The sequence below is a fragment of the Ochotona curzoniae genome, unplaced genomic scaffold (genome assembly GCF_017591425.1).
Source record: "Ochotona curzoniae isolate NIBS_2020 unplaced genomic scaffold, NIBS_Ocur_1.0 contig_280, whole genome shotgun sequence".
NCBI lineage: Eukaryota > Metazoa > Chordata > Mammalia > Lagomorpha > Ochotonidae > Ochotona > Ochotona curzoniae.
In genome coordinates, this window is record NW_024465593.1 from 97,029 (window position 1) to 124,922 (window position 27,894).

Below are 27,894 nucleotides of genomic sequence, written 5' to 3' on the forward strand. Positions count from 1 at the left end.
TAAATATTATGCAAATGCACCAGTAGCATTCCAGTTTCTGAGAATAGATTATGGGAACCGTTTAAGGGTAACTGGTTGTGTGGATATATGCCGTAATTCTTGTAAGAACCCCTGACAATTATTACTGAAGCTTGGAGATTTCCATTCAGATGGGATATGTACAGTGTGGTTTTTAAGGAATGAGGGACCACTAGATACCAGAATCAGCATTAACCAGATACTCTTCAAGACAGAGGGAAACAATGCATTTGCAGTGTGTCTGTGGGTGCCCATGATGGTTATCAGGTCTCTGTGCCAAAGGAAGTTGAGATCCCATTACTGTATGCTGTTGTCCTCAGCCCCAGCACCTCCGCCCTGGTTCCTCTATATTGACAGTTGCAGTGGTGAGCTCCGGTGATGCATTTTTTCCTCTTAAACTTTTTCCTTTTGCCTGGAAGGAACAGCACAGCTGTTACTATTAAAAGTTTGGGGTAAGGAAAACCAAGCTGAGTGATGCACAGGCTGCTATGTGGGAGGCAGGGGTAGAGCAGCTGCACAGTGTGTCCCTACTGAAAACCAGCAAGCCTGTGCTTCCTTTCTGTGTTTGTCTGCTTCTCACTGACTTTGACATTAAACAGCTTTATATATATATATACAGCAATTCAGGACTGTTGAACTAGCAAAACCTCTTGACAACTTCATAGCACTGTAAATTTCTGTTTTTCTTCCTGTTGTTGATTTCTTACTGTGGCTTTTCATTTAAGCATCTGTGTAATAAATGTGCAATGCCAACCATCATATTCGACTATGTGGACACAATACAGTATGCATCTCTACTTCCTGATCAAAGATGGATTACCAAAGAAAGTGTTAACTCTATCTTGACAATAGGATAGTGGTCTCTGCCATTGTCCATGTCTGCAGTGATGGTAATGTGACTGTTTATGAAGAACTGTACTATAGTAGTAATATAGGGGAACTCAGTAGGAGGGGAGGTGAGTTGGGTGGGGATAAGAGAAATCCCAGGGCCCATGGAACTGTAGCAGAAAATCATAATAGTAAAAGTGAAAAAGAGAAAGGTTGTACAGTTGTTCTATTGAACAATAAAATTATTTACATTAGAAAGTCAGATTTAGAGTGAAGAAGAGACAAAGAAAGAACTTCCTTCCACTGGTTTATTCCCCCACAACAGCTGGAACTAAGCTGAGCTGAATTCAGGAGACAGGAGTTTGCTCAGGTCTTCCATGTGGTCTTGGCCACCCCTCACTGCTTTCCTCCACCAAAGCAGGGATCTGGATGGGTGGCAGAACAGCCAGCACACAAATGCACACCCATATGGGATGCTGGTACTTGCAGGTGGGTGATCACCCAATTGCATCATCACATGGGCACCTCTGCAGGTTCCTTTTTACTGACATTTATCTGACATGGACAAAACAAAACCAGGGACCAGAAAAGAATGAAAGGTTATGGGAGTTAGGGTTTCACTGCAGCACAAGGAATATTTTTGGGGTGACTTTATACGTGTATTAGAAAATATGTGACTTTATACGTGTGTTAGAAGTAATGAGACCACACATCAAAGAGATTATTTCATTGTATATCAGTGTAACAATAGTGTAAAAATGGAATAAATTGTAATAATCAGAGTAAAAAGGCCAGTGTTATGAGGTTGTCTTTCTTTGTGTTTCAGGTGAAGCTGTTCACCATAATGACATTACAGATAGCAACCCCAGCTGACCCTGGGTCTCATCTGGATTGCTATTTTACTTACACTTGTGCGTAGGAGATCTGAGATTGGATTTCCATCTAATACATTTGGACACGACCTAGAAACTTGCAGTGCCTTGCATGGGCACCAGTGAACATTCACTTTGTGTTTGGCAGTGAGCAAGGCAAGTAGGAGCTGAAAGGGGGCCATAAGATTGACTGTGACATCCTACATTCACAATTTGTGGTTGTTCGCATGACGAGATGGGAAGATTTTTCACATGGTTTTGGCTTGGTCATGTTCTTGGCAGTCTGGTTGTTAGAGGTGTGTTTGCAGTTTGTGTGTGTTACAGACACTTGGAACTTGCTAGGTTGCCTTTTGAGTGGCGAAGCAGAAGAAATGGCATTGCCTGTCTAATGATCTAACCAGCCTGGTAAATTGCAGCAATGTAACAGTGTGGTTAGCAGGGTTATATTTGTGCTCTTAAGCTCATTGTTGCATCAGTGGCCTCTGAAAAAGCATTCAGTGGTCACTCAGCCTTCCTATTGCCTCTTTCCTCCCACTTCTCAAAAAGGACAATCCTTTCAAAGGCTGGATTGCTGTTGCAATGGAACAGTCCTGCTTCTACAGATACAGTTCTTTCAAATAATGTCTATGCCAGCCTAACAAATCTACTTATCAGAAAGCTCTTGCCACACTGCAGGCCTGATGGGTGGATGAAAGGCTCCTTCAGCAGGTGGGAAACCTGGCTAGTGAGGAACTCAAGGCACTGAATCAACCCAAGAGGTCAGTGTGAAGGTAGCGCCAACTGCTGACTATAGTAAGAGCAGCAGATGTGCTGGATTCTTAAACACATTCAAAATCAGAGCACAGGTCTTCCTTGTGTCCTTTCATTCTTTTAACTTTCCCTAAATCCTACCCCCCCACACACACTGATTTCCCCTACATTATTACACTAGTATAGTTCTTCGAAAAACAGTAATAAGCCCATCATTCTGAGATTTTTAAGTGTATCCTGACATTGTAGTAAGGAGAATGGCAAAATACTTTTTCAGAAGCACAGGGCGATCTTAACAAACTTTAAGCATAAGGATGATAAGGAGCATGAACTTGGTGAGCATTCCCTAGAGGCTGGGATGAAGAACTGGTTGCGTTTTTCTAATACCAGAGTTACTTTCTGGAATCATTTTGGACAGGAATGGATTTAAGAGAAAGCTTTCACTGTAAACTTGCCCTGACTGAAAACCCAGGGTTAGAATAGTAAGCACTGGGGCCTGGTGCTGTAGCCTAGGAGCTAAAGTCTTCATCAGGATCCCATATGGTCACCAGTTCTTATCCCGGCAGCTCCACTTCCCATCCAGCTCCCTGCTTGTGGTCTGGGAAAGGAGTTGAGGATAGCCCAACACCTTTGGACCCTCCACCCATGTGGGAGACCTCAAAGAAGTTCCTGGCTCCTGGATTTAGATGAATGCAGCACGAGCCATTGCTGTCACTTTGGGAGTGAGAAGCAGCAGATGGAAGATGTTTCTCTTTTTCCTTGTTTCTTGCTACAAATATGACTTTGCAATAAACCAATTGAATCTGAAACATTACTCTGAAGAATAATACTAAAATTGCAAACTACAATGGAAACATTCTTTAAAACTTTATACTTTGAGATTTTTGTGTTTCTCTTTAAAAATTGTCAGTTATTCATGAATTTTAAACAGAAAATATGTTTTATCGAATATACTTATCATTCCTCTACTGTTCAACCAGTTCTGACTTTCACAAAAAAACAAGAATACTTTCTTGTGATTGAATTATGTGGAAGGCACATTTACAGTTTGCTCAGGGGAGGGTCAAAAGAGATCTTCTATCCACGGATTCACTCCCCAAATGGCTGCAACACCTGGAGTGAGCTGGTGCAGATAGAAGCCAGGAGCTCCTGCCAGGTCTCCCCCAAGGGTACAAGACACAAGCGGTGGAACTACCCTTCCATCTCTCTCTCTCTCTCTCTCTCTCTCTCTCTCTCTATCTTTGAATACTAAGTATGTTCAGAGTAGTGTAAATTTCCTCTGTTTTTGAATGCAGCTGCTGCTTTTGTTCCAGTGCAGCTGTTGTGCTGATGGGGCCTGGGAATTTGGGCCTGCATGAGACTGTGGGGTCATGCCAAGCAGGGGTACAATGGCTCGGGTGGCATGAGCCTGGAGATTTCCCCATGTTCTTGGTCCTTGGAATGGTTGGATGGAGGTGGAGAGGAGAGGCCTCGGTTAGTATGCTGGCCCAGTGTAATGGTGAAATGAACTTTGGGAAATATGAATGGGCTTGGTTCTTGGGTGTGTAGAGGAGCATGGTCCCAGGACACCCCATGTGCCAGGAGCTTGGGATCCTAGTGGGAAGGCAAAGCTCCAGGCCAGCACAACTCTACATTGGAAGACTGGGCTTTGGAAGACTGCTGGGGAAACCGTGCACTCCTGAGCACAAGAATTGTGGATTGTTCAGAGAAGGGTGTAAAGGGTTATGTGGGAGGGAGGACTGCTGAGGGAGTGTGATGCAGGTGAGGAATGATTTCTGAGGGACTTCCATCAATATGGCCACTCAACTTACAAGTAAGCAAGGGGACTGGGACAGAGCAGTTTGGAGGAGGGAAGCTGGGGACCTTTATGTGTCAAACTGATGCACCCATCCCTGTGGGAGACCTGAGCTGGCCTAGTTAGCATTGAGCACTGCTGACCACTGCACACCAGTGAACGCTCAAGCTAGGCCTCGGAGCCTGCTTGACAGGCCTAGAGCTTAGTATCCAACAGTGAAATGTTGTAACAAAGCACAAGTAAAGTTAGGCCAGGCCATGACAATAACAAGCATGCAAGAGAACCAGATCTGGGAGCAGATTCAGTTGGGGATAGGTGGACTCCCACCTATGGAAATGGTTTTCATGAGCCAGGGATGGGAGCAGACAAGACAGGCTAGTCTGCAGCATGTGCCAGTGAAAACTGAGACTCTGGGCAGGTTGGGACAGGCTTGGCTGCAACATCAATTTGGCAAAGGCCAGGAGGGGAGAAGTATGCTGAGCTGGGTCAGAGCAATCACCGGCACATGCAAGATATATAGTTAGGTACAGGTCTGGTTGGGGAGCTAAGGTAACACCCAATGTGGGCTTGTAGTTTCCACTGGTGAGCACCAGTGCCAGAATGGGAGGCGATCTGGGTTGGACATAACTGCAGTGCCTGTCTATGTGGGTATGGACAGGGTCTGGGATCTGAATGACAAGGCTGCAATGCGGCAATTGCTGGTGAACATGAGAGCCAGGATGGCTGCAGGATGGGCTTGGCTAGGTCTCTGTCCCCACTGGACCACATGAGAGCTGGGTCTGGGTGTGAACCATGTGTAGCTTGACAGTAGCAACCAACTGGAAGAACTGGAGTGCGTTTGTTCTGGTTGAGCAAGGCCATTCTTCCTGCCAGGACAGGAGCTGGGTCAAACCAAACTGGGGCAAGGACCCACTGGTGTGTGCAAAATCTGCCACTTGGGGGAGACCTGATACAGCAGCTTGGGGAACTCCACTATCACATTGCAGATCCTGCAGGTGAGCACAAGAACCAAGGCTGGATGCAGCCCAGACCAAGCCAGTTTACAGTACCCTCCAGCACGTACTTGGGTCAGGTTTGGGAGCAGTCCAGGCTGGGCCATGCATAACATCCACTGGCAAATTTGAGAACCAGTGCAGAATTGGGCAAAAACACTAGCCAGTTCCCAAAAAAAGGGCCAGGACTGGGAGATGGCTGGGCTGGGCTGTGTGGCCTCACCCACTCGCCTGAGCTGGAACTGGGGGAGCCACAGCCTCTGCTCACTGATGTCAAGGTGAAGCAGGTTATGCCAGAGTAAACTGCATCACACACCAGTGCGAGGGACCAGTTCGGCCAGGAGCAATCAGTCCGAGGGGAACAGGACCCCGAAAACCGTGGGCAAGGATTTGGCGAGTGAAAAACAGTCACGACAACTCAAGGCAGTTGTCTCTGAGTGCATTTTGCAAAGGCAAGGCATCAACTTATATACAATAGATTATTGCAAAGGGACATTTTCTTTGTTTATTCATATGGTTGCCTTTCTGCAAACAATTATTCCAGAGAGGTAAGCGGAGCTGTTGAGAAAAGATTGTTCTCTAATAACCTGGTGACAAACTTCAGTTGCTATTTCCTGTGGATGCCGTTTGGCACCAGTTGCAGTTTTACTCATTAAGCGGTTAGCTCTCTTTGTGCCTTGTGCCTTGTATTGGTTTTAACATTACCTATTTTTCTTAGTTTTTCTTCCTGTATGGTTTTTTAAGCCATAGATCTCTACTATAAGCTTCTTTTGAGGAATTCCTAAAAATAGTCTCAAGTAGGCTTATTAATGCTAGTAACTTGATAGTTTTTATCCCATACTGCTTGCAATCCTTGTCCAGACTCCCGTCAGAAGGCTTCATAAAATTATAAAAGAACATTGAGACTTTGCCGTGCATAAATAACATTATTCCAGCCATAAAGATAAGAGTAAAGAGAGAACAGTCAGGAATGCTAAGACCACTAGAGATGCAGCCGAATCCAGGAGGCATCCTTCCTTGAAGCTTCCTCCTCGGCCCAGTGATTTCTCACGCAGGCTCCACTGGAGGTGGCATGACTGTCCAGCATCTTATCGTCCAGATAAATTCATCAGTTTCTTGAGGAGACCATCTCTGGTCTGAAGGTAGAGCTGGCAGAATATCATACCGATCAATTGAAAGCCACAACACAACATCAACAACAATTTGCAATATTATGGAATTAATTGTCCATGTATTGAGTAAAACATATGTTTTTTTTTTTTTTTAATGCAAGTTCTTAACCACATTCTGTGACTATTTCACTGTCATTTCAATTACAGTTTATACACAGAACCGGCTGCTACATACGTTAAAATGGCTACAGGGAACTATCCAGCTGTCTTGCGTCTATTTTCATTTTAGTATTTTGCAGTTTAGAGTGTTGAAGCATAATTTTGCTGAACTTGGCAGTTTTTAGCATAGTCTAAACTGGCTTATAACTCTAGCAAGGTATTTGTCAACAATTGAGGCACAGAACAGTTTTAGGAGGGGTGTGCAGAGAAATCTTCAATACCCTAGTGAGGAGTAACTAATCTTTGTGTCCTACCTAGTGGACACAAAGATTAGTTATGTGGATCCACGCTGACCATTTCCTGCCTGGTTCTAAAAAATGCTTATCCTGTGTTACATTTCCATGAGAAATATGTGAGTGTGTTAGTGGTTCTGCATCTTCCACACTTGCTGTGGTCAACCTTTGAAGTATCAGCCACTCTGAAGTGATGTAAATGTCTGTTTGTACTGAGACTGGGGTTATTTCCACTGGGTGTGTTCTTTGGTGGATAACTATTTCACCATTATGTTTTCTTATTCAGTTTTGAGAATTCTTATTCTGAATGCAATTTCTTTATCACAGGGATAAGGTTTTAAAAATATTTTATTGCATCCTGTGATTTGTGTTTTCTAATAATTGTGCTTCTTTTTCTAGATGTGAAGTTTTAATGTTGTTTATATAGTTGACAAGAATGCAGGCCCATGAGGTCCACCAAACAGGGTGGGGAGGTTTGGGAGAAGTTGGTGGAACAAATGCATTCCAAGGTTGGATCAGAAAGCCTATGATTCTCTCTGTGCCCAGAGTTTTGAGTGCCGCTGGGAAGTCCCCCAAGAAAACTCACCTGGAATGACTCAGACTTAACACTCACATGTGCCAGCCAGTACAGGGTTTGGTTCAGTCCATGACCCGTGTCTGCTGGTAAACACTGGTGATTGTAGTTGCCCAGTTAGTTTTGTCCCCAGCCCCATGTCCTGTGCATATCAGTGGTGTGGCCCAGTCCAGCCCACTGTGCCATTGACCTGGTCCTTGTATCCTCCACTGGGAATTGCAGCCTAGTTGGGTCAATCCCCATCAGGCCCATCCCCATTCCTGGTTTCTGCGCATATTAGTCTATGCAACAGAGTAGCCTAGTCTGTGCCACATCCCAACTGGATGCTTTTATATATCTATGGATACTGCAGCCAGCTCAGCCCACCCCACCCACAAACCAGTTTACATGTTGGCTGATGGATGCTCCTGCCTTGTCCATGTCCAGCCCAGGTTCCCCTGCATACCAGTGAGAACTGAAGCCCAGCAGAGGAGTGCCCACTGTTTCCTGACCAACCCTAGTCTTCATCCTGGATCTTGCAGTTTCCAGGGAGTTTTGTGGTCCAGTCCTACAGGACTTGCAACCTGTCCTCCTGGCACTTGATAGTGAATGCTACAACAAAGCTTACATGGTCAGCATTTATCGTAACACTTGCATGAGCCAGCAGATTCAGTGGCCTGGCCTAGCTCACATGAAGGCTGGCGATTGTTGTAGCCCTGTCCAGCCCAGACCACCTCTAGACCTAGCTCTCATGCTCACCAGTGGGAGCAATGACCCATCAGGGGAGTCCCTGCAGCCCCTATTGGTTCACTTCTGGACAAGGGTCTTACATGTGCCAATGGGTGCTGCAGCCCAATCTGCCATAGCCTGCCTCACCTTGGAATTCATCAGTGGGTGCTGTATCCTGGCTCTGCCCCCAATCCCAGCACATGCTGAGGAGTGTTACAATGTAGCTAGGCCCAGCAAATCCTAGTCCCTGCCCTAATGTGAACTGCTGTTGTGGCTCAGCCTGGTTGTCCCACACCCCATCCTGACTCTTGCACCTGCCAGGGGATGTTGCAGACTAGCTTAGCCCTGTCTGCCTCAGACCTGACCCACATGTATACTGACAGGTATTGTAGCCCGGCCTGTCCTGGACTGCCCCTAGCTTTGGCTCTTGCACTCACCAGCTGGGACTGTGTCTTTACAGTGTAGTTCCCCAAACCCCTCTATCAAACCAGCTTCCAGTTGCTGATCTTGTGCACACTGTTGTGTGATTGGCTCAGCCTAATTTGGGCCACATTCATTCCCTGGCAGGTACTGTGGCCTTGTCAAACCAGCCACAACTTGTTCTGGCTATCACTGGTGGGTGCTTAAGCCCAACTCTCCCTGGCTCACTCCCAGATCTGGCACTCCTGTGGATCAGGGGGGCTGTGGTGTAGCTTGGCCCACCTCATCTTGCAAGGACCAGTGGGCGCTGGAGCCTAACCCAGCCTGGAACACCCAGAGTCAGTCCACACACTTGCCAAAGGATGTTGTAAACATGTTCAATCTGGTCTATTCCCATTGCTGGCTCTTGAGCTCATCAGTGGGAACTGCAGCCCAGTAGCGGAATCCCCTTAGCTTCCCAACCTGATCTGCTCTCAGCCTGGCATGATGCTGGTGGTGATTGCTCTGTCCCAGCCTGGCATAATCCACTCCCTGTCATCAGATGCTTCAGCATGGCCTGTACCATCCCACCCTCACTCCAGCTCATGCCTTTGGTTGCTGCAGCCTTGGCCTGCCCAACCTGCCCCTACCCCAGGCCTCATGCAAATCATTGGATGTGATAGCCTTGAGTAAAATGGCCACACCCTGTCCTGGCTCCCACACATGCCAGCATGTGCCACATTTGACCCAGCCTTGCCCAGTCTATGCCCCAAGCTAGCCCACACACACGCTGACAAGAGAAACAGCCTTGCTTGGTCTGGCCCACTCTCAGCCCCAAATCTTGTGCTCACCAGAAGGACCTAGTAGGTGAGTTCCCCAAGTTCCCTTTCCAGGCCCATTCCCACAACCAGATCTCACATATCAGTGGGTGCTAAAGCCCTGTTCCTTGTAGTCAATCCCCACAATCTTGGTCTTTGTGATTACTGATAGATGCTTCATTTTGGCCCAACCCCGGCACCCAATTCTTGGGTGTGCCTGTGGGTCCTGCAGTCTGGGCTAACCTGGCTTAGTCACAACGCCAGTTCCCATGAGTGTTGGTAAGCTCCATGATCATGCCTAGTTTGGACCATTACCACCCCCTATTCTCATGCAAACCAGCAGGTATTACAGTCCCACAGAGATGAGCCCACATATCTCCTACAGAATCTGTCCTCAGATCCTATTTTCTCATGTGCTGGTTAGTGTCATGGTCCAGCCTAATGTGTTCCACCCCATGCTCCAACACTCACTGGCAGCTACTGTGGTCAAACCCTGACAGGCATGACCCCAGTTTTACCTTCCTTGTTTGCTGGTAAATGATGATTGATACCAACATGTCCAGCTCAGGTTTCCCTCTGTGGGTAGTTGCATTGGTCTGGCCCAAAAAGGTCCTCTGGTTTCCCTCCTCCAAACCACCACCTTGTTTACCTTCAAGTGCAGTATCCTGGTCGGTGGAAGTCCCCCAGAAGTCAATCCTCACCTGTAACGTTCTCCCTTAGCGATCCTCATTCACACCCTCATATCCTCCTTCTCTGAGCAATCCACAGGCTTCATGCCTGTGAGCACACAGTTCCCAGAGCCTACTTTTATGGTGGTGTGATGTGAAGCCTGGGGACATGCCCACCTGTCCCAGGCTCACATTTGCTTGTGTGGCTCTCCAGATACCACCTGTTGGCATGACAACCTGGATGCCATGCCACCTGCTCAGATTTGTGCATACTCATGTGTAGATCCAGACCTACCTGTGCTGGCATCTCTAACAACTGTGTTTCAAAAAATAGAACTTCTTAATCCAATTTATTATTTTCTTTTTGCTTCTTTCATTTATTTTAAAGATTTCTTTTTATTGGAAAGACAGAATTCTGAAGAGAAGGTGTTGTGCCTGGGCCAGCTTTGGCAGGGAGCAGAAGCCAGCACTCACTGCTAACCACCACAGCTACGCAAGGGCACCAGCTGGGGCCTGCTACTGCCTCTGTGTTACAGCTCAGTGGTGGCTTGTCACAGAAACGGCAAACCATAGCACCTGGGATGTGTCCTGATTCTGCTGGTGCAGTGTCAGCCATCATTAAAGTGTCACAGCTCCATTTGCAGCTTAGTGGCAGGTCTGGTAGTGGCTAAGCTCAGGCTTGGCACCAGGCTTGGCACCAGGCTCTGGTCTTTCAGCCTCAGGTCTTCTCCAAATGAACCAGCAGGAGTCAAACTTTGATGCACAACCAGAAATGAGGTTTATTCCAACTCGAGTTTTGGCCTCCAACTGTCACCAATGCAGAGGTCCTTGGTTGAGAGAGCCTGGAGGTAGAAAATCACACGATTCTTAAACAGTCCAGGGGGATTCCAAAGTCATACTTATGATTGATGAACTATATCTCAGCCAGTCAGAAGTGTAACTATCAATCCCTCATTTACATGGAGTCTTATCTCAGGGAGACCTTCTGATTGGTTAACTAAATCTTGTCCAGTCAGAAGTGTAACTATCAACCCTTCATTTACATAGTCTTATCTCTTCAGGGAAACCTTGCCTTAAGGTCACCATGCCTTAAGGTCACCTAGGTTAACTAGAAGGAGTCTCAAGTTAATTAGGATTCTGAGGTCTTTCATTCTTTTTCAAAGGAGAGACAGAAATATATTCTATCTGGGTGTCTTCCTTCAGGCCGTGGAGCTGTACTCACTGGTGGCTTCCTTCCGTGGGATCCAGGGCCTAGGGACTTGCAAAGGAGGTTGTTGGAAAGGGCTTGGAAACTCATGCATGTGTTTGGGTCCCAGGCTAGTACATGTGCCAAAGGACCAGGTCTGGAGTCCAGTGCATGAGTTGGGTCCCTCGTGGGTAGGCAGAGCTCTAGGTCAGCATGCCACCCAACTGGAAGATGGGGTTTGACAGGCCCATGCACTTCCAGGTGTGGGGACTGTGGATTTCTCAGGGAAGGACTTATGGGGATGTATGGGAAGGGGAACTGTTGATGGAATACCTTACAAGTGAGGAATAAATTCTGGGAGACTTCCACCAATAAAGCCATTGTATTTGTGGGTGAGGGGGCTGAGAATGAGTAGTTTTTAGGAGGGGAACTGGAAGACCCTTCTGGGTCAGACCAATGCAGCTGTCCATGCATGCTGGTTAGCATTGACCACCACCTGTCACTACGCACTAGTATATACAAAGCTAGGGCTGGAGGGCCTGCCCGGCCCGGCTTTTCCATAGTAGCTGCCAGTGAGTGTTGGAGCATGGGGTGGAACACATTAGGCTGGACCATGACACTAACCAGCACATGAGAAAACAGGATCTGAGAACAGATTCTGTGGGAGATATGTGGGCTCATCCTTGTGGGACTGCAATACCTGCTGGTTTGCATGAGAATAGGGGATGGTGATGGTTCAAACTGGGTATGACCATGGAACCCAACACCTAGGAGTATTGGGATTGGGAACAATCAGGGCTTGTTCAAGCTGTACCACCTGCAGGCACACCCAGCGATAGGGTGTGAAGCAGACTGGGCTGCAATATCCATCAGTACACAAGAAGGCTGTGACTAACAGGTAGACTACGCTGGGTAAGGGCCGAGCATGTGCTGGCATGTGCGAGATCTGGGTCTGGGAATGGGCCTGGTAAGGGAAACTCCTCAGGTGGGCTCTATCTCCTTCTGATGAGCATGAGATTTGGGGCTGAGTGTGGGCAAGACCAGGTCAAGGATTCTCCACTTGTTGGCAGGTATGTGGGTTGGTTTAGGAGGGAGACCAGGCAGGGCCAGACAAAACTGTAGCACACAGTGGCATTTGTGGGAACCAGGGTTGGGGGAGGGTAACCATGCTGTGCAAGACTATCACACCTACCAGTCTGCATGAAAGCCAGAGGTGGGGACAGGGTGGATTGTTCTAGGCTACAGTGGCTGCCAGTGACAGCTGGGGTGGGGCAGCCTGGGCAGGCCATGCTGTAGCATCTAATGGCAAAGACAGGGGTTAGACCATGGAGACCTGTGAAGACCTGTGACTACCAGCAGGCTGTGTTGGGAAGCTTAGGGAACACCCTGGGTAAACTTCAATTCCCACTTGTGAGCATGAAGGCTCTGGTGCGGGTGGGTCAACTGGGCTGGACATGGCTTTAGGATCCTTGACATGGATGTGGATTGGTTCTGGGTGTGCCAGACTGAACTAGGATTCAGCACCTGCTAGTGGTTGCAAGAGCCAGAGTGAATGTAGGACAGGTTGGGATAGATCTCAGCACCTGCTAAACCACATGAGAGCTGGGTCTGGGAGTGGGCCAGGCATGGCATGGTTGGGTTGTAGCACACCCTGGTAACAGCTGGAATGGGTGTACACCAGATGGGCAAGGCCACTGGAGTTGCCAGGACAGGAAATGGGCCAAGTTAGGCTGAGACAAGATCTCACCAGTGTGTGTGACATCTGTGACTGAGAGGTGGCCTGATAGAGGAGCTTGGGGAACTCCTCTTTCAGGACATAGTCCCTGCTGGTGAGTACAAGAACTGAGCCTAGAGCAGGCCAGGTTACCATACCTGCTAGTATATATACATGTGGGCCAGGCTGGGTCATTTTATAGCATTCACTGGCAGATGTGAGAACCAGCACAGAGAGCAGGAGAGGTTGGGTTGAGCCACAACAAAAGTCAGTTCACATTAGTGTTATGACTGGGAGCTGGTTGGGCTGGGCTATGCTGTAGCACCTACCAGTATGAGCTGGATCTGGGGACAGGCATAGCTCAGGGAGGATGCAGCATCCACTGGCAAATGATGAGGTGAGTTAGACCATGCCTGGATGGGCCATGGCATTAGTCTGCATACAGCCGGGTTAGAGGGAGAACCAGGCTCGGTTTAATGGGAGAGCCAGGCTGGATTTAATGGTTGTATCCACTGTTGCGTGCATGAGCCACAGCAACTGCAGGCTGTCTGGGGTTTGTGGAGCATTGCTGGCAAATGTCTGGGCTGCAGGCAGGTTCTGTTAGGCTGGACTGCAGGACAAAGTGGAAAATGCAAGATCCGGGGCTGAGAGTGGGCCTAGTAGAGAAACTGTTGTCATGCCTCTGCTGGGCTGTAGTTCTGACTGGTGAGCATAAGAACTAGGGCTGGGAGTTGGCCTGACTGGACCAGGCAGTAGCACCCACTAGCATAAGTATGGGCTGGATAGTGGAGTCAGTTGCACTGCGCTAGGCTGCAGTACCCATGGGTGCGTACAAGAGCCGAATGGGATGCGGGACAGACTGGACCAGTCTGCTGTAAACCCGGCATGTGCAGGAACCGAGGCTGGAGGGAGGACTGGTGGAATTGATTATGGGTTGCTCTGACTGGGCTGCATTTCCTGCTTATGTGCATGTGGTGAGCAGTGTTGGACTGGGCTGTAGCATCCATTAATATACGTATGTTATGGCTGGGTTCAAAACTGTCTAGGTGACTGCAACCACCATTGTGATGTGGGTGACAGACTAAATCAGACCCCCTACTGGCTGGCACACACAGGATGTCTTCAGTCATCTCAGGTGAGGTTTCTGTGGGGATCCCCCCAACTGAACCACTGAACTCAAAATCCAATCTCCTGCTCTGTGTGACTGTTGATAATTGTGATGGTTGACTGGTCAACTTGACTGGTTAACGGAGTGTCTAACTGTTCCATCAAGCATTCTGCTGGGTGTGAGGTTATTTCTGGGTGAGACTTATAGTTGAACTACTAGTTTGAGGAAAGCAGCCTGCTCTCTGAAACATGAATGAGCCTCAATCAATGGAAGTGAATGGAAAAGGCTAAGAAAGATCTCTGCCTCCTTTTGCAAACTGCAGGCAGAAAAACTGAGTCCAAACACTGAGAGGAACTAGGTACTCCAGAAGGCTGATGGAAGGTCAGATTACAAAGGGCAGTCCCATGGCAAGGAAGTCAAGAAAGTAGGAACTCCAGGACTAGTGAGCCCTGTCTCTGGGGAATGGTCAGGTAGCCCCTGCCTGCTCTGTATCCTAGAAAGGCCACACACAAGAGGAGCTGCTCTGCTGCCAAACCCAAAAGGAGAAGAGGATTCTTGTTACTGCCACAGAGCCAATGAAGGGGGACGAGAAAGGTGCTGCATATGGCTGATCATAATGCCTAGAGATTAGCCTGCTGAAGGTGTTGAGCCATGGTGAGAGGAAGCTGCAGGCCAGCATCATCCCTCCTGGGGATTACAGAGACCAGAAGATGGGTCTGCTGGTACAGCTCAGCTGAGGCAGGCAGCATGTGACCCCATCTGTATCCCATGTTCCTCTGCATAGAACCCACCTGTTATCATCTCTTCCATGCAAATGGATGTGTCATGGAGACATATCCTCAATGCAAATGGATGCCAGTCATAGTGAAATCTCCAAACATCTTGTCAATGTTTACCCTAGCAAGTGGCTGCAGATACCCACCAGGAAAGTTGGGTCTGTGACAGAACAATGTGAGATGACAGTGCTGCACTAGGTTGGTCCTGAAGCTGTGGATTCAGATTTCACTAAGATTTCACAAAGCTATCCATGGCTCTAGGGTTAGCTGTAGTTCAATTTTGTTCTGATAGATGGAATTTTCCTCACTCACTAGTTAGTATTTTAATCTTTTTTAATGTTTATTTTTAATTGGAAAGGCAGATATACAGACAGGAGAGACAGAGAGGAAGATCTTCCGTCCGATGATTCACTCCCCAAGTGAGCACAACGGTCGATGCTATGCCGATCTGAAGCCAAGAGCCTCTTCCCAGTCTCCCACATGGGTGCAGGGTCCCAAAGCTTTGGGCTGTCCTCAACTGATTTCCCAGGCCACAAGCAGGGAGCTGGATGGGAAGTGGGGCTGCCGGGATTAGAACCGGTGTCCATATGGGATCCCGGGCGTGCAAGGCGAGGACCTTAACCACTTGCACCATCGTGCCGGGCACTAGTATTTTAATCTTAATGAGAATCTAATATATGCAGCACAGTAGAAAGTCCTTCCATAAAAAGTTGCCTTCAGACAGAAACTGAGAAAATGGTTTCTTTTGGGCTCCCAAGTTGACCAGTTTTGGAAGTAGAATTTGGAGTATTGCCTCTTCTGGGTTTGATCCATTTGGATTGGGAATAGAATTACACCACTGGGTGCCCTTGGCTTCCAGCGTGTTAAGTAAACATCTTGAGACGGTTCAGCCGCCCTAACTTTATGAGCCAATTCATTCTTGTAATTATTTTCCTGTCTCTATCACTGCCCGCTTCTTCTTTTTTTTCTTTCTCTTCTTTCCTTTCTCTTCTCTCTCTCTCTCATCTTCTCCTCCCCCTCTCCTCTCCCCTTACCTCCTCTGTTAATATTTCTAAGTGTCTTCAAAATTTGGATACAATATGCATTATGAAACTGTACAAGAATACAAAAATTTCTTGCACCCAAAACAACTCATGCTAACTTGCTGTAATATGACTGAACAAGATTAGTTTGAGACACTAAGGATAAGAACACATCAGCTTGGAAAAGGCTCCTATCAGAGTAACAAATGTTTTGCTCACAGCAAAGTAAGAAGATTTGTTAACTTTTAGATGAAATTCGAGTCATAGGAAGATGGTTATTGATGCTTAGAACACATTTATAAAAGAGTAATGGGTTAGAGAGGAAATGAAAGGGGAAATTTAAACATTGCTTGAAACAAACAAAATAAATCAGCACAGTCAAGGCGGTGTTAAGAGGAAAGTGTATCTCAATCAATGCTTATGTGAAGAAATTGGACAGGCGCCAAGTAAATGAGTAAACCTTACAGTTGAAGGAACTAGAAAAACAACAGCAAAGCAATCCCAACAGCAGTAGAAAATAAGAAATTACCAAAATAGGGGAGGAAGTAAACCAAGTAGGGACCAAAACAACAATACGTAAGACCAATGAATCAAAGGGCTGCTTCTTTGAGAAAATCAACAAAAGAGATTCTTCACTAGCCCAACTAATCAAAAAACACAAGAGCGAACATATGCATCAATAGCATCAGAGACGAAAAAGGAATAGTAACAAGACAAACCTCAGACACACAGAGAATTATTGGGAGCTATTACAAGCAACTACATGCCAACAAATCAGAAGACCTAGAAGAAACAGATTTTTGGACACATGCACTCTGCAGAAGTTGAATTAGGAAGTAATTAATAATCTAAATAGACCTATAGCATGGACTAAAATTGAACCACTAATTTATTAAAGCCTTCCCAACCAAGAAAAGTGCTGGACCAAATGGCTTCACCTCTGAATTCTACCAAAGGTTTCGAGACCAAATTACCCCAATTCTCCACAAGCTTTTCCAAATAAGAGAAAGTGAGGGAATTCTTCCAAACTTTTCCTGGGAAGCCTATATCACCTCAATACTAAAACCAGACAGAGACAACAAAAGGAGAACTACCGACTGATTTCCCTGGTCAACATAGATGCAAAGATCCTCAACAAAACACGGCCAATAGGATCCAGCAGTACATCAGGCAGATCGTTCACCTAGACCACATGGGATTCATCCCTGGCATGTGGAGATGGCTTAACATTCACAAATTAATAAATATGATTCATCACATCCACAAATTGAAATACAAAAACCATGTGATCTCATCTCAATAAATGCAGAGAAGGCATTTGATAAAACCCAGCATTACTTCATGCTGAAAACCTTAAGATAGGCATAAAAGGAACATTCTATAACACAATCAAAGCAATTTATGAAAAACCCAATGCCAGCATCATACTAAATGGAAAAAGACTTGAATCCTTTCCACTATGATCTGAAACTAGACAAGGATGTCCACTCTCACCACTGCTTTTCAATAGAGTGTTGGAAGACCTTACCAGAGCTATTAGGCAAGGAAAATAAATTAAAGGAATTCAAGTTGGAAATGAGGAATTCCTGTTTGCAAACATAATCCTCTACTTAGGAGAACCAAACATGTGGAAGACCTCTATAATGAAAACTATAGAACATTTTAAGAAGATATAGAAGGCATTAAAAGATGAAGAAGCTTACCCTGTTCCTGGATTAGCAGGATCAACATCATCAAAACACCCATATTACCATATTCATAATCCCCACACATTCAATATGTTCACATTACCAATCACAATCCCGATAACATTCTTCTCAAAAATAGAAGGTAGCAAAGTTCATCTGAAAACACAAGACAGCACGAATAGCCAAAGCTATCCTGAAGAATAAAAATCAAGCTGGAGGAATCACAATTTAGACCTCAGGACATACTACAGAGCAGTGACCATCAAAAGTCTCATCCTGATACAGAAACGAAGATCAATGGAACAGAATAGAAACGCCAGAAGGGAGACAACACATATATAGCCAACTAATCTTTGATAAGAAATCTGAAAACAATCCAGGGAAAAATCCTGGTCACTTCAACAAATGTTGTTGGGACAATTGGATTGTAGCCTACAGAGGTAAGAAGCAAGACCTGCGCCTGTCACAGCATACAAAAATCAGCTCTAAATGGATCAAGGACCTAAATCTACACCCAGAACCCATCAGACTATTATAGGAAACACAACAAGCACGTGACAAGATACAAGAATCAGGAAAAGTTTTTGGAAAAGACACCAAAAGCTTAGAGAGCCAAAGCCAAAGCCAAAAACAAAAACAAAAAACAAACAAACAAAAAACCCAAGTAGACTACATCAACTGAGAAGCTTCTGTGCAGCAAAGGAAATAATACAGAAAAGAAGCAACCAACAGAATTGGAGAAAATAGTTGCACACTACACAACTGGTAGGGGACTAAAATCCAGAACTTACAAAGAGCTTCAGAAACCCAGGAACAGGAAAACAAACAACCCAGTGAAGAAATGGGTGAAGGAAATGAACAGACATTTGTTCAAAAGAACAGATTCAAACGACTAACAGACATGAATAGATGGCCAGTCTCCCTAGGCTTCAGAGAGATACAAAGGAAAGCACTTAAAGAGCAGACGGATGGAATTGTAACTCCTTATGAAGAAATGTACTGTCATGACAATATGGGAAAATTGATCGGGGGTTGGAAATGGTGGGGAGGAGAATCCCAGACTATACATAGCTGTATGATAAAATTCAACAATTAAAATAAAAATTCAAAAAAGAAAAACAGGAAACCACATTGAGGTTCCACCTAACTTCAGTGAGTTTGGTCTACACTCAGAATTCTACGAATAACACTTGCTGGTGTGAATATGGGGAGAATGTACCCTCCTTCACTGATGGCAAGAGTGTAGGCTACTACAACCACTATGGAAATCAGTATGAAGAGTGTTTAGAGAATTGCAAATTAACCTGCCATATGACCCAGCTATCCTGCTCCTATGCCCCCAGAAATTCCCAGGGGGCCTCTCCCTGCCTGAGTGCTTCCAGGCAGAGCCTTGGCCAATGATGACGAGGGTGGCCACAAGTCGGTCCCCCAACTAGGGCACAGCCACTCGAAGAAGGGCTGAGGAAGACACGGACTGCGTGCCAGGTGAGCACCCTAACCCTATCCCTCCCACCCTGACAGCCAGCAATCGCTGCCAGTTCCTCCAGGAAGTCCATGTTCTGCATCCTCAATGAAACTGCGGGTGTTGAGTTGGTCAAGCATGCATGGACATGTCCTGACTTTGGCTCTTGTAAGTGCAGGCACACAGGAGAGTGGGTGTTAGACTGAGAAGCCACCTGACAGCTTTCTAACGAATGAGGCCTGAGCCCTAGAGGCTCTGGAGTTCCTCCCCCTGGAACCCAAGGACCCTGGGCCTTCCCCTGGTATCCTCTGAGGATCCCAAGTTTCTATACCTGCAGAGCAGGCCCTAGTGCCAGTCACTGATCCCCCTCTTCCAAGCCCTCCTACCCTTCTTAGCTTCCTGGAAAGAGACTGCAACCCACAGGGGACCCCTGAGAGCCTCAGTACCCCCGATGGGTGTTCTTCTTGGGAGAGCCTAATCTAGGGAGGGTCATCTACTTCCATCCCCCCCCAGCCCTGCTGCATCCTGGTGCCAGCTGGAGATGGGGGTGTTGCAGGCAGGGCAGGGATCCTGGAGGCACTGCTGGAGAGAGTGAGTGACAGATGGATTTAACTCCAACTCTGTCCTGATCGGTTTTTGCCCAGACTGGCTTTTGTATTAGGAGCCAGGGTACCAGTGCCTCTGGCCCAGCCTTGCTCCATCACAGAGACCCTGGTCCCCAGGAGTAGGCATCAGGTGGTTCATGAGGACCTACGTGCACAGGACCTACGAAGACGTGGCAGATGATGGCACTGCTGGCGAGCTGCTGCTAGAGGAGTGGGCTCCATTCCCCGCAATGATGGCAACCCTGGCCCAGCCCAAATGGGGCTGACTCAGCATTCTGGACCAGGTGGTCCAATGCTCGCCCTCAGTGTACAGTGCCTCAAGGAGCCATGCACGCAGGACCCAGAGCTGCCAGAGGTGCTGACCATGCTGTGGCACCCCATGAAGGCCAATGCAGTTGCCTACCTGCAACACCTGTGCTTTGAGAATGAAGATGTCAAGCAACGTGTATGGCAGCTGCAGGGGATGCCACTGGTCTTGGCATTGCTGGATCACCCGCAAGCAGAGGTGCAGCGCCAGGCACTGCGGGGCACTGTACTGCACTGTACAGACCTGTGCAACCTCTCCTATGGCCAGGACACAGACAACAAGGCTGCCATCCGACACTGGGCCACCAGCCCTGGTGTGCCTGCTGTGGGCCACCCAGGACAACGAGGTTCCATAGCTCATCACTGGTGAGTGGCACCTGGCCACATCTGTGTGACCCCAACTCCACATCCCCTAGGAGTAGAACAGAGAGAGTAGTGGCTTAGTCTGGGATTGGGGAGGCCGTGGTGAACACCCTGGTGGCCAGGAGTGCGGACTGCTGGGACAGTTTAGTCAGGTGGCAGGGTAAGACAGGTCCCCCAGTCACAGCAGGGCACTGCAGACCTCCTCCTGCCCCAGTGGCATCACATGACCATCTACAAGGCCCTGTGGACAGAAGGTGGCAGGGAGGAGATGGTATCTGACTTGCCCACCTCCCTGCCCCACTGCACCCAGTGCTTCTATAGTTCCTTGTCCCCAAGCTGGAAGCGGCTGCTCAGTTCTCCTTGCCTCTCTGGCCTGAATCAGGAGGGCCTTCAATGCCTCTTAAAGTCTTCCTGATGCCAACCTGGGCACAAGGAAGGTGGCAGGTCCTGAGTGGCATGGAGGCTCCCAGGAAGGGCAGGGACTTGGGTCAGTGCACAGGCAGCAATCGGTGGCACCCGCAGGCACCCTCTGGAACCTGTCATCATACGAGCCCCTGAAGAAGGTCATCATGGACCAAGGCCTGCAGACCCTCACGCACGAGGTCATTGTGCCCCATTCCGGCTGGGAGCGTGAGCCCAACGAGGAATCTAAGCCAAGGGATGCCGAGGGGATAGCCGTCTTCAAGAACACATCTGGCTTCTTGAGGAGTGGGCAGTGCCAGCCCAAACCATGCCCACCACCCTGGGTCCCTGATATTCTTCCTGGCTATGCGTGGGGAGTACTCAGTGTGGTCAGGAATTCCTTGGGCCACCTCTGTCCCTTCCAAATTATCCTAGAAGCTGCCATGTCCCTCGGGGAGGTGCTAGGTTGTGGCAAAGTCCATTCTGGGGAGGAACACAAGCCCTCCAAGCAAGCCAGGGCGGGAGGGGGGTGAGGCTGGAGAAGGCCCCTTGGTGGAGGCTGGGGACTCACCAGCATCTTCCTTTCCATTGGCCTCCCAGGAATGTGAGCTCAGATGGCGCCGAGGCTTGGCAGATGCTCAGGGAGTGTGAGGGGCTGGTGGATGCAATCTTGTATGCCCTTCAGTCGGCTATGGGCAAGAAGGACAAGGATAACAAGGTGGGTGGGACAGAGTGGGGATGGGCTCGTAGCTTCCTGCTGAAGGTCTAGGAGCCAGCCGCTACAGGAGCTGGGACTGGGTCTGTCCAGGACAGTATAGAGAAGAATGGCTGTATGGGTCTGTAGTGTTCTGAGCATGGCACCCCAGAAATGGTCACAGCCCCTCTCTGCCAATTCTCACACATCTGTATCTGCTCCCCATTCCCAGGCCTCCCAGGCACAATGGGGGCACACTGGCTAGGAGGGTAAGTGTCCCTGTGCCCTGAGGTCCTGCCTCACGCTCACCTCCACTCTCTTGGACTCTCACAGTCAGTAGAGAACTGCGTGTGCATCATGTGGAACCTGCTGTACCATGTACACAAGGAGGTGCCTGGAGCTGACAGGTACCAGGAAGCTGAGCCAGGGCCACCAGGCAGCACCACTGCGGACTCCCAGCAGCAGAGGTGGGATGAAGCCAGCTGCTTCAGTGGCAAGAAGGCCAAAGGTGAGTGGGTGAGATAGGGTCCTGCCTGGTTACACCCCTATCCCTCCCTTTCCTAGACTGCAGACCCTCCAGGGTGCCCAGGCAGCAGGCAACTCAAGGGGCTGGAGGACTCTTCACCCAGAGCCAGGAAGAGGGCAAACAGCCTACGGGGGAAGCCAGGGTGGGATTTCCAGCCTTGCCCCTATGCAGTGTAGGCCATGGTGTCATGGAGCGGGGGCAGAAGGCAAGGAAGGGCAGAGGAGGAGGGCAGGAGGGAGAGCCCGTGATGGGCCCTACCTGTGCTCACCTCTGGGGAAGGTTCTGCAGGCCTGTCACCTGGCAGAGTACCCCTGGACATGTCCTGTCTTCCTGCACTGCCTTCTGGCCACCACCCCCTAGGCTTCAGCTACTGCTGTAGAGCCTGTTTGCACCTTTGAGCCCTAGATTTCCGTAGGTGTTCAGCCTAGCTCCCCACCACCCTGACCCCAGGGTATGCAGTGGAAACATAAGGGACACAGGGAGGGTCCCCCCACTGAAGCTACTCTCCTCTCCTGTGCTCCCTGTGGCCACCCAGAGGACTGGTTTCATCAAGGTGATTGACAGCTGGGTGTCTGCATGGTCCCTGTCCTCAACCAGGCTAGAGGGCTCACACTATCGCTGTCTTGACAACCGCAGGGCAATGAGTACCCAGGAAAGCCACTTAATTCCCGTCCCCAACCACCAGGCACATCACCCTGGCCGCTGTCTCCATGCCAACTGCTTGGACACACATACACACGCACACAGGGGCAGGAATGCATTCCCCACCCAGCAGCTGAGTGAGAGGCCAGCCCAAGACGCTGCTCCTGCAACCTCAGACTCTACTACATAACGAAGGCTGGGGCAGCACCGAGAGGGCGCACGTGCATGGCCCCAGAGATGTCTAATGGCTCCCACAGGAGGACCCCTGCTTATCTGAGTTCAGCTCTGCTCCCTTCTGGCGGAGTTAGGAGCTGTGACTTGGGTGCCTGGAGGTGAACAGCTTGGTGCCTGCCAGGAGGGAACATTCCCCTTGCTCACCAAGTTGTATTCCTGGCAGTTTTTCTGTCTATACCCATTGCCGTTCAGCCTGGGCTCCTGCCCACACAGCTGCCCAGGAATCCTGAGGAGTCATATGACGTGCCTCTCAGCATGTGATGCGGGTGCCACAGGCCCTAGGCCTCCTCATGGCTACCACCGCCTTGCTCTCTGGGCCACCTGTCCGTGGCCTCCAAATCGTTCCAAGCAGTGCCTGCCCCCAGATGCAGGGTGCTCTCTGGGGTATGCAGGAGACCCCCATCCTGGCATGCTTCTGCCCACCACACCCCAACCCCAGCCCAGGCGCCACGTCACCTCTAACCATCCTTCTCTTCTAGGGAAGAAGGACGGTGAGACAGACCAGAACTTTGACACGCTGGACCTGCCTAAGCAGATGGAAACTGCTAAAGGTGAGCCTGTAACCAGCAGCAAAGCCAGTGCCACTGCAGTAGGCCCCAGCTCTGTAGGCGATCAGAGGTGTGGGGTTCCCCAGAGGTCTTTGGGGACCTGTGCAGAGTCAGGATCGATGCCACGGTCAGTTGATTGGGAATTGCTGGGGAGACAAGCCCTAGAGAGCAGCAGACAGCAGGTGTGAGGTGGGGCTGAGGGACAGCCACCTGGGCTGGGAACTAGGTGGTGCAGTGCAGTCAGACCCAAAAATGGAGAGGGGCTGTGGACCCATGCGATGGGGCGTTATGTGGGTCCATCCCACACCTGTTGAGTTCCTGTGGCTCTATGCTGTCTCCTCGGATCCGGCATGCCTGAGATGATTCCCAGTGGGTGGAGGTGGCCAAGCAACCCCAGGCATTGGGGGCACAGGGATTCTAGGTGGGAGGGGTGCTTTACAGGTAGAGAGGAAGACTGCTTCCTGAGACAGGACAGGCAGGTGTGGTGGGCCGCCTTGGAAGCCCTGCATGTGCACCATGTGGAGTGCCAGCTGTGGGGGAACCTAGAATGAGTGTTCCAGGAAGGCGGGCCCTGTTGCTAGCGGCGTGGCCCTGGTTGCTCAGTTCTGGTTATGTAGTGGTGGAGGCAGTCCCTACGTGCGTTGCACTCTCAGTTCTTTAGGGATGGAAGGATAGTCATTCCTGTTGTTAGAGGGTGTGGCTGGTGAGACCCTGCCTCCTTAGTTGGCAAGCTTGTTGCCCAGTTCTTCAGTAAACAGAAGCAAAAGAAGGCATAATTTGACCCAAACCCATGGACTCCTTACCGGAGCCTGTTTGTCCCTCTGTGAAATGGGAGCACTTTGTACCTGGGGGTGGCCAGAGCAAGTGATTCTGTTAATAAACATTTCCTGTTCCACATCCATCCATCCCTGACTCTCCCTGTCCACTGGAGCTCCCAACAAGGCATGGGTTGATGGGTGAGGGAGGAGGCCCTGGAGTGACTGTGGATGGCAGGTATTCTGCACATGCCCAGGCTTTGAGCTGCTGTACCAGCCCGAGGTGGTGCAACTCTAGCTCTTCCTCCGCACGGAGAGCCAAATTTCAATACCCTGGAGGCAGATACCAGAGCCCTGCAGAACATCAGCGCTGGCAATTGGATGGTGAGATGGGAGGCCTGCCCTGGGCACTGCTCAGGCTTGGGACCCCACCGCTGGGCAATAGGAGGAGGGAGGAGTGGCCCTTGAACTGCGGGCGTGGGGATTACAGTACAGCCCAGCTGGTGGGGACAGCCGGGGTCTAGGGAGCAAGATGCGCTAAGCATTCCATCCCCCAGCAGCTGCCACAGTGAGCCACCTACATCTGCACCATGGTGCGCAAGGAGAGCAGGCTCCCGGTGCTGGTGGAGCTGCTGCAGTCTGAGACAGACAAGGTGGTGTGGGCCGTGTCCATCGCACTGCAGAACATCTCGCTGGACAGGCACAACAAAGACCTCATTGGTGAGAGAAGAGCCGGCAGGCTGAGACGCTTGGGGCAGGGAGGGCGGTGGAGGATGGGTGATTCTGGAGCTCTCATGGCAGCGTGATGTCCTGGGGCCCTCCTGTCACTGTCCCTCACCCACTTCCACACAACAGGAACACTGTTTTTCCTGTAGGGACAGGCCTGAGGGTGTCCTAACACCTGTCTTTGCTTCCTGGCCTGCCTAGGGAGCTAGGCCATGGCAGAGCTGGTGCAAAAGTGAGCAATGCGCAAGCTACCCTGCACCCTGGAGGAAGACACAGTGGTGGCCATGCTCAACACCATCCACGAAATCGTGTCCCACAGCCTGGACAATGGCTGATGGTTCCTGCAGGCTCGTGGTGTGCTCTCTGTGCTAACAGGTGCATGGGGTGGGCAGGGCTAGCTGGCAGGTGGGCTGGTTAGCAGGTGGATGGGTTTCAGGGAGGGTTCTGATAAGGGAGGCGTGTCCAAGTGCGGGCTGCTCTCCCCTCTGCCAGCTCAAGTCCCAGCCACAGGAAAAGGTGTTGCGACCTCACCCCCATGTTGTGTCTATACCTAGTGGTTTCTCGGCTGCTGAGGTAGCCAGCAAGGTGCCTAAGGGAGCACAGAGCCCGGGAGGGCTTCGATGACAGCACGCTGCCATTGGTGGTCAAGGGCCTGGGTGAGAGAGGCTGACAGGTGGTAAGGTGGTGGAGAAGAGAGACCAGACTCTGCGTGGCCTGGGGACCTGGATCACTGCTCCCTGGGGATTCTTGGTCACGTACCACCTGCTTGGGTACCACTGCTGGGGTGGGGGTGGGGCATTGCTGGCCAGGCAGGGGTGCCAAGAAGTGGGCAGCAAAGGATGCCCAGCCCATCTTGGCAGCCCACAGCTCACACCTGCTCTCACCCTTGCAGAGAGCAAGAAGGCAGGTAGCTTGGAAGTGATTCCTCTGGACATACGTGGCCCACTGGGTGAGTGCAGGTGCTGTGGGGCTTCTGGGAAGAAGGGTGGACAGGTGGGAGGGATCGTGGAAAGGAGGGAGGCAGATGGGAGGCCCTAGGCTGATGCTGGGAAGGCCTGCTGGCTGGACGACCGGTGCCCAGCCACAGCCCTACCCCATTTAGGGGCCGGTGGGAGTGTCGACAGCAGGTGCTGGCAAGCTCCTACAGTGCCCCGCCATAGTCCTCTGCTCTGCTGTCCCCAGACCGCTACACCACGGTGGACCGTAGAGAACGCAGGGCCCACGGTAGTGACGCCATGGGGGAGTGTTGGGGGCACTGACCATTTCCTGCCCTGTGATTGGCCCTTTGACCTGATTAGTGTGCCTTGGTTATCTTTAAGTTGATTGGTCAGGTTTGACAGTTAAGCGGGGGGCTTGGCGGGGGAGGGGCTGGAGCGTAACGGGCTTAATGGACACAACGGAGTGAACGGACACAACGGAAGATCGGAATAAAGCGCCTCGGAGACTCTCTCAAGTTTCGGGTGATTTCTTCCGTGGGACGGGAGGACCCCCGATAGGGGAGGCCTCTGAAAAGAAGCCATTGAAAGTGAGTAGTGATTGGCTGCCAGGGGAAGGGATGGGTGCACCCTTCCCTCCTCAAGCTCATCCAGTTGCAGTCCTGAAGTCCTGAGCCCTGGGCCATTGGGCACCAGGGAGCACAGCTGGACTGTCCACCCTTGCTGGGAAGGAGAGCAGGGTCTGGGAATGGGGGAGTCTAGCCAGCTCGCCTATGCCTTTCTCTGCATGTGTGTGCTAGGCGAGGCCCCCCACATGCTCCACGCCAGTTCTCCTGGCTTAACTCACAGGCTAGTGCACTCGCCAGCTTCAGCCAGCTCAGCTCCCTTTTGGCACTGTGGCAGTGAACTCATCCTCAGGCCCCTCCCCCAGTTTCCTCCCCACTAACTTAACTTCTGTGTTCTACCTCTTAACGATGCTCTGCTCCTGCCCGCCCACTCACCCACCCGCAGTGCCTGCGTGACTGCTGCAGCCCCACCCCAGAAGGAAGGCTCCTGCCCCCAGGCCCAGGAGGCCCTTGGGCAGGCTGGTGGACGCCATGGGGGACACTAAGCCTCAGCCTGTTGACTCCTGGGTCTAGCTTGAATGCCTGGTATGTTGTTCTCTGCCCTGGCAGTTCATCTCACTAGCACCTTCCTCCTCTGGCCGGGGTTTCTCATAATATTTGCTGCTGGCTTCATGCTCTGTTCTCCCTGTGTGCCCCTGTCAGCACCACCCCTCACTCACCCACACACAAATTTAGCTCAGGGAAGGCCACCTCTGGGGGCTAAGGGCATGGATCAAGCAGGGAGGGTCCCCATACACCTGCTAGCTCCAGGCCTGAGACCCCGAGGGTCAACCCATGCCATTCCTGGACCAAGCTCATCCATCTGGTGTCTGCATCAGTCCCTGAAACTGCACGCTTGCTTACACGCTGTCCTGCCCTGTCCCTCTCCCAGCACTGCAAATGCATGCAGCTGCAATGCCCTCCTCCCTCTGCCTCTCCTTCCATAGGGCCTGGGCCCAGCCATGGGCTCCTAGGGACTAGATCTCCAGCAAAAGGGCCGACCTGAGCAACACCTGCTGTGGAGCTTGGAGCCTCCTGGCATCAGGGTGACACCCCCTTCCACCGTGTCACATCCCTACTTCCCTGCACCCCCTACTCACCCTGCTCCCTGACCTAGTGCTGTGTTCCAAGGAGCTGCAAGAAAGGGTGCAGAAGAGCAGGCCACCTCAGGAATGTGGGACAGGTGGGGCTCAGGAAGGGGGCACAGGAGGCTTGTTGGGGACCAGCAGGAAAGTTGCCCAGTGTGTGTGTGTGTGTGTGTGTGTGTGTGTGTGTGTGTGTGTGTGTGTGTGTGTGTGTGTGCTTGCATGTTGGGAAGTCAGAGCTGGTCTGGCTGGTTTGTTCCCTGCCCTGCCTGTTGAATGGTGTGGGGGAGCCGGCATGCCGCCCACGTGTCCGCCTCCCCGGAAGCTCAAGGAGTGCCTTCCGGGGCTGACTTTGGGGTGATGGCAGTGATGCTGCTGTTCGGTGCCTGCTGTTTATACTTTGGAAACTGAAGAAACATTATAACACTGAAGATGAGCATTTAAATGAAACCAAAATAAGACTACTGGTACACATCTAAATTTTTTTTTTAAGAAAATAAATGATTTAAAGAAGCACCAACCGAGC

At 50.2% G+C, this 27,894-nt stretch overlaps 1 pseudogene; it reads left to right on the plus strand.

Annotated features, from left to right (window-relative positions):
- Positions 1-12,588: 12,588 nt before the first annotated feature.
- Positions 12,589-26,002, plus strand: LOC121154715 (annotated as a pseudogene).
- The last annotated feature ends 1,892 nt before the right edge of the window (positions 26,003-27,894 follow it).